The sequence below is a fragment of the Gorilla gorilla genome, chromosome 22 (assembly GCF_029281585.2).
Source record: "Gorilla gorilla gorilla isolate KB3781 chromosome 22, NHGRI_mGorGor1-v2.1_pri, whole genome shotgun sequence".
Lineage (NCBI taxonomy): Eukaryota > Metazoa > Chordata > Mammalia > Primates > Hominidae > Gorilla > Gorilla gorilla.
Window position 1 is genome coordinate 33510202 of NC_073246.2, and position 7333 is coordinate 33517534.

At 44.1% G+C, this 7333-nt stretch overlaps 1 pseudogene; it reads right to left on the bottom strand.

Moving 5' to 3' along the window:
* Positions 1-4634: 4634 nt before the first annotated feature.
* Positions 4635-7097, bottom strand: LOC101126775 (F-box/WD repeat-containing protein 11-like; annotated as a pseudogene).
* Between the last annotated feature and the right edge of the window lie 236 nt (positions 7098-7333).

The following is a 7333-nucleotide window of genomic DNA, read 5'->3' on the forward strand; positions in this document are numbered from 1 at the left end:
TAGAGGTCATTCAGGAATTCAGGATAAGTACCCAGAAGTAAGATTTCCGCATCAGAGGGTAAATGCTGTGTAATTTTGTTGAATATTACTCAGTTCCCCTCAATGGGATTGCACCATTGTGTGAATCCCACAGCCTCATCCACAGCCTCACCGCATAATGGTTTGTAAAGATTTTGAGTTTTTGCCATTCTGATGGGCAATAGGTGCATTGCAATTTAAATTTCTGTTTATATTATTATGTAACTAGAGCTTGCATTCACCCACCATGTGAGTGGTTCCTAAGACTTTAATTTTGAGAAATGACTTCTACTCAGGCTCCAGGTCCTTATTCTTCAGCCCCGACCCCTCTTTCCTCCCTCTAGACACTTCCTTCCATCTAAACCGCCACGGCAGCCTCCTTCAGCACACAGATAACATCCTCCTCACTGAGTGGGCAGGAAAGGAGGTTCAAAGAATGAAGTGGTTTACCCAGCCAGTAAGTGGAGAATCCAAGACTAGAGACCATCTGTTCCTTTTTGTTTGTTTGCATTTTTTTCCTTTCTTTTCTTTCTTTCTTTTTCATTTCCTTCCTTCCTTCCTTCTTTTTCTTCCTTCCTCTTTCTTTCCTTTCTTTCTCTTCTCTTTCTTTTCTTGCTCTCTTTCTTCTTTCTTGTTGTTTTTGTTGAGACCATGTGCTCAGATTCCTAGTACATGACTAAAGTTAGGAAAGAGTCCCCAAGACCACTTTCCCCTCTGATACCAATTTAAAGTTTAGGGGTCCCCACAACCACCTTCAATAATCCACTTGGTGGACTTGCAGAACTTACTGAAAGCTATTATACTTACACTTACAGTTTATCATAGCAAAAGGACACAGATTAACATCAGCCAAGGGAAGACACACATAGGGCAGTGTCCAGGAGAGCTTCCAGCAGTCCTCTCCCAGTGGAGTAATGGACTCCTTCTGGAAACTATATGCACGGACTATATACATGGAGTATTGCCAACCAAGGAAACTCACCAGGCTGTTGGTGTCCAGAGTGTATAGTAGGGCTTGGTCTTGTGGACATGGCTGGCTTGACCTTAGTCTATTCCTTCAGGGGTCAAGCTGATATGGTGTGGCCAAATCTCCCACCATAAATCACATTGGTCTAACATGTTGTGTCTGTTTGGCATGGCCCATGGCCTCCAGGTAAACACAGTGCTATTATCCAGCAGGACATCTAAGGGCTTAGAGATCACCTCCCAAGAGCCAAGAGCAAAGCCCAGATCTCACTTCAAGTAAGCTTAAAATTCTTTACTACACAACACCCTTTCCTTGTTACAGGAGAGTGGGGGTGCCCTGCTGGCCCTCACAGAGGAAGAGCTCATAACTCATAACCCACAAAACTGTAATGAAGGGCAATCCCATCCGACTGAAAAATGGGACTGGAAACAGGCACTGAACATTCCAGAAGGAAAGAGAGGGGCACAGGGGAGCGCGTAAGTGGATTTAATGACGGCTAGTCTACAAGAAAAAGTGCAATCAATTCAGGTTATTGAAAATTCACCCCCAATATTTTCCTCTACTCATCAAATGTGGAAGAAAGGGGCTCATTGGAGCTTGCTCATGGCTCGCATCAGGGCCAGCCGGCCTCAGTCTTGTTCTCTGATTATAACATCGAGGACCCCTAGGTGGCGCTGATTTCCAGCTTGGGTGGCAAATAGTTAACAACAACAAAAAAGGAATCTGAAAGTTCAGCAAACCTCTTTTTTTTTCAAACTTTTTTGTTTTTGATTAAGCACATTCCACAGTACAAAGCTGTCATGAATAATATCTGTACAATTGAACAGTTTCAATAGCTGTTCAGACACAAATTTATTTCAAACAAATAATTGGCAAACATAATTAACTACAAGTTAGACTATCCCAGTGCTTTAAAACATTAATATAGCAGTAATTTACATTTGCTCAATTATGGTTAGCAAAATAAAGTCCAGAGTATGGCTGGGAATTTACTATTATAATCCCAGAAAGTCAGAATTCCTTGGGTGCCAAAGTCCCTTGCTATAATTTAGTAGGAACAATTCAAAGGTTGTGTACATATTCAAAGGCCATGATCTCCCAAGGAACAAGGGGGACTTCTATATTAAACATGCAAAAACAACAAAAAATCTATTCATTCATTCCGAATTGCCTCCTTCTCTGCCCCTACCTTCCCCCTGGGCTTTTCTGACCAGTTTGATATCGAAGTTGTAGGATGAAAAGAGGTCAAAGCTAAATCACTTTCACAACCACCATCAAGCTTACAACATCTGCCTTATGAATGGAGGTTTATTGTTTATGCTTTGAGACTCAACTTCTCAAAAACATAAATTAATTTAGTAACATGGGAAGGAAGGATTTTTTTTAAGAAAAACTAAAAAAGCAAAGCCAACTCGATAAATCACATACACACATATTGATCCCCACACCGTTCTCAATGCAAAGGACAAATCGGAGCCCAGGGACCTTCCCTTTAGTAGTAGAGCATGCTTCCACGGGAAGAGGTTTAATTTATAGGAGACTGTTTATTGGTCCTTCAAAATGCTATTGATGGCCGGGCACAGTGGCTCACACCTGTAATCCCAGCACTTTGGGAGCCCGAGGCAGGCGGATCACAAGGTCAGGAGTTCGAGACCAGTTCGGTCAATATAGTGAAACCCCGTCTCTACTAAAAATGCAAAAATTAGCCGGGTGTGGTGGCACGTGCCTGTAGTCCCAGCTACTTGGGAGGCTGAGGCAGGAGAATCACTTGAACCTGGAGGCGAGGAGGTTGCAGTGATCTGAGATTGCGCCACTGCACTCCAGCCCGGGCTACAATGCGAGACTCTGTCTCAAAAAAAAAAAAAAAGTTATTGACATTCCTTGATCTTTGGAAACAATGGCAAAGGGCAAATCAAACCTAATATTGAATAAGGGAGAAGGAGTGCCAATTGGATGCCAATGTCCTTTCCATGCACCGTCAGGGTGATAGTGCCAGATACCAACGTCCTTTCCATGCACCGTCAGGGAGACAGTGCCATTTACACATTTGGGCTGTGTACTCGGGAGTACTTGGGAGCTTTGAGAACCTGCTGAGGCCGCAGCAGCAGGTGACACCAGAGATGACTGGGGTGGGATTCATGGACTTGAGGCTTTACACCACTTAGGAGTGCCCTCCCCTCAGCATGGGCCTCTGAACCAGCCTGACCTGACCTGCAGGCTCCAACACACCAGCGGGTCCTGCCAGAACCTTGGCAAGGACAGGATGCATGAATTCCAGAGCCAGGACAGCCCGTCAATAGGGCCTTATTATTTCCCCTTCCCAGGGCCACAACTGCACAGAATAATGATTTTTGACAGTGAAGCCAAATGAATACTACGGGAAGTGACCACTAGTACTCAGGAGTACTTATGAGAAAAAGAATAAGAACAAAAATGTTTAAGTTACCTCTCTATTGTATAATATATACTGTACAACAAATAAAACATTCATGTTCAACTTTAGAAATTACATTTTAAAACAAGATTCTCATTAAAAACACACACAAACCACACACACAATGACAACAAAATAAAAACACTGTAGGAATACTGCAGGAAGGGTTCCAGGTAATCCACATCAACCCTGGTATCAGGTTCTTGAGTCCAGTCCATGGCTAAGCGCGAACACACTCTGTATTAGTGTCTCAAGTGCAGGGGGCCCTGACCCCAGCAACTTTGAAGTTAAACTGTTATGTACATTATATCTACATGTGAATACAGTATTTTAAATTAGGAGGCAAGCACACATATAAAGGTGTTACTCTACCAAATATCAGGAGATGGTTGTGGGACAGAGAACAGTTAATAAAAGGGCTAACCCCCATGGCACGTGTATACCTATGTAACAAAACTGCACGTTCTGCACATGTACTCCAGAACTTAAAATATAATTTAAAAAAATTAAAAATAAAATAAAAGAGTTATGTTGGGAGATAATAACTGACTTATAGTTCTTTTTTTTTTTTTTGAGACGGAGTCTCGCTCTGTCGCTCAGGCTGGAGTGCAGTGGTGCAATCTTGACTCACTGCAACCTCCACCTCCAGAGTTCTGGCCATTCTCCTGCCTCAGCCTCCCAAGTAGCTGGGACTAGAGGCGCCCACCACCACATCCGGCTAATTTTTTGTATTTTTAGTAGAGACGGGGTTTCACCGTGTTAGCCAGGATGGTCTCAATCTCCTGACCTCGTGATCCACCCGCCTTGGCCTTCCAAAGTGCTGGGATTACAGGGGTGAGCCACTGCGCTCGGCCAACTGACTTACAGTTCTTTAAATTAAAAGAAATTGGTACAGAAAGGAAGTATAATCCAAAACATATTACTAAAACGACCCAGAGAGATTTTTCCATTGTCCAACATGTTCCTAATACAGCAAGTCAAAATTCATAATGACTTGGACGGTCAAAAGGAGAATGTTAACTTTTGAAAATGAAAGCCGTGGACATTCTGAGTAGGTGTTTGGCATCCAAAATTTCACTGAAGAAGAATGCTGTTTCTTAGTATCAAACCAAAGTGCAAAGCAATATAAATTAGAGGCCAAGACTTCTCTTGGTGTCAATTTACTTCTGTAAAACAGATTCTATGTTCCTTTTCTATGATCAGTTTACATTTGAAACATTAGATTTTTTCACTAATGAGGGAAGGAAATGGGCTTCTGTGCTACTTTCAAGTCAGTGAAGCTAAGGTCTCCTTCTCAAAGTAGAGCCGGAATCAGAGGTGAGAAATGTCGGGACTTGAAGAGTTAGGCTGCTTTGCATCTACCCAGCGTCTAGAACCAATTCCAGCTTCATAACTCAGCTGTGAACGAACTCCCTTAGGCATTGGTAGCCACGTAGCCAGTAGTTCAAGACTAGAAAACCTGGAAACGGGTGAAAGTGCAGACTGTTATCTAGAGATGTAAGTGTATGTTCTGGAGGGGGAATGGGTCTCATTCTGGGCACTGGGAGGCACATTTAAGAAATCACAAATCAAAATAGTGTCATCATGGGAGCTGCTGACGATTTGAAACTCATCAAACTGTAGGCAAAACACATGTCCAGAATGTTCCACCAGTGTGCGCAAACACAATGTGCTTGCTGGGGCTCGAGGGTCAAGAGCGGCTTGCAAGTCCTAAACTTTAATTTTCCCATCATAGGCCCTGCTGACCATCCTCTTGTTATCAAACTGGATGCATCGGACCAATTCTTCATGTCCCTCTAGGACTCTTAAACAGGAGCCACATTCAATATCCAAGAGCCTAATGGTATGATCTGATGATCCACTAACAACCAGCCCATCCCTGTACTGGAGACAAGACTCGCTTGTGCCCATTAAGAGTACGAGCAAATTCACAGGTGCTCATGCTCCAGACTTTGATGGTCCTGTCACCAGAGGCAGACACGATGTATTTCTCGTCAAAGTCTACTACGTTGACAGCAGCTCAGTGGCCAACCAGGACACCGCGTAAAGTGATATCGGTCGCAGAAGCCATGTCCCACACAGCAATGGAGCGGTCCTTGAACAGGTCACCATCAGTCCACTGCTGAAGCGTAAGTGCAGTACATCCTCATTGTGGTGGATTAATGTGTTAAGAACTTCACCCGTGTTCACTTCCCACACTCTCACCGTAGAATCCGAAGAGCCAGTTACAATGACACGCTCATCCTACTGCAGACAGAGGACAGAGCCTGTGTGGTCATTAACACTTTCAAACATTCGAGGCTGGTTTTATCCCAAATCTTAATATAATTATCTTGTAGGCCACTGATAATTTTTTCATCATTGTACTGTAAACCATAGACACCTTTACTATTTTCAGAGTGGTACTGAATCCTCTGCAAGCTGTGGCGGCCACACCGCTAGGTGGATTCTATAGTCTCTATATCCTGGATAATGTTTGGGTATAATGACCTATAAAATGAATTTGGAGGGCTAGATGTGGGTCTGTTTTGAAACAGGTACTGATCCCACCCTCTTCTTTCTGAAAGTCCTTTCCATAGGGGATCAGTGTATACCATTCATTCAATCAGCTTCTTCCAAAGCATTCATTCTGAGATCAATCCCTGCCATCCTTTACATACCAGCTCTGCTGCACACAGAGACCTGGTAACCAGGTACAAAAGAATGTTTTCTGCTATGTGATCTAAGCCTTGCTCGGGTAAAGCAGTAGTAAAGTCTTGCTGCAACATGGGCTTCAGGTAAGAGTTGATACGTCCATGCTGATAATGACACATTCGTGAAATAAGATGTTCCACAAATTCCAACTGATCTGATTCAGACCACTGGTTAAAATATTGAATATACAAGTCTTTTTCTTTTTGATAGTTTCCTTCTGATGGCCTCTTTCTGGAGATGATCACAAATGATGTTCCATTACTTATCTGCCAAGGAGTATTTTTCTTTGGGGACTTATCTTCATCTCGATCTTCCAGAACTGAAGTGTTAGTTCCACATGGCTGGGGAGGCCTCATAATCACGGCAGAAGGCAAGGAGGAGCAGGTCACATCTTACGTGCAATGGCAGCAAGCAAAGAGAGAGAAGCTTGTGCAGGGAAACTCCCCTTTTTTAAAAACATCCGATCTCAACCAGGTGCGGTGGCTCATGCCTGTAATCCCAGCACTTTGGGAGGCTGAGGCAGGTGGATCCCGACCTAAGGTCGGGAGTTTCAGACCAGCCTAACCAACATGGCGAAACCCCGTCTCTACTAAAAATACAAAATTAGCCAGGTGTGGTGGTGCATGTCTGTAATCCCACCTACTCGGGACGCTGAGGCAGGAGAATCGCTTGAACCCGGGAGGTAGAGGTTGCAGTGAGCCGAGATCGTGCCATTGCACTCCAGCCTTCAACAAACCTATTCTATCAAATTACATTTCCCAGTGAGGTAAGATTACAATAAGAATTGGCTTTCAATTTGTGCAGTTGGTGTAAGTTCACCTCTTGATTCACTTTGTAAATCTTTGCCACGGGACTGCTGTGGTGGTTGGAAAGATACTCCAGTGCCAATAGGACAAAGTTCAACAGGGATGGGGCCAACGCGTGCTATTTAGGGAGGGAGGAGGGGAGAAGAAGACAAATATGGGCAGAGGGTGGCACAGAACAAATACCAGGCATTTTTCCACAAGGGCAGGGCTTCCTACAAAACTAACTGAGTTTAGCCTGCAGGGGTGCCTGAGTGAGGCCCCCCTGTGGTGCAGCGGGAGAATGGGGCAGTGGGAAGGTGGAGGGTGCAGGGGCAAGGTGGGGAGGGAGGGCTAGGGAGTTTGGACTGAGGAAAGAAAGCTTTTTCTGCTTTGTCCCCTGCTGCCTTCTCTACACCGACTGGGCTGTCTTCAACA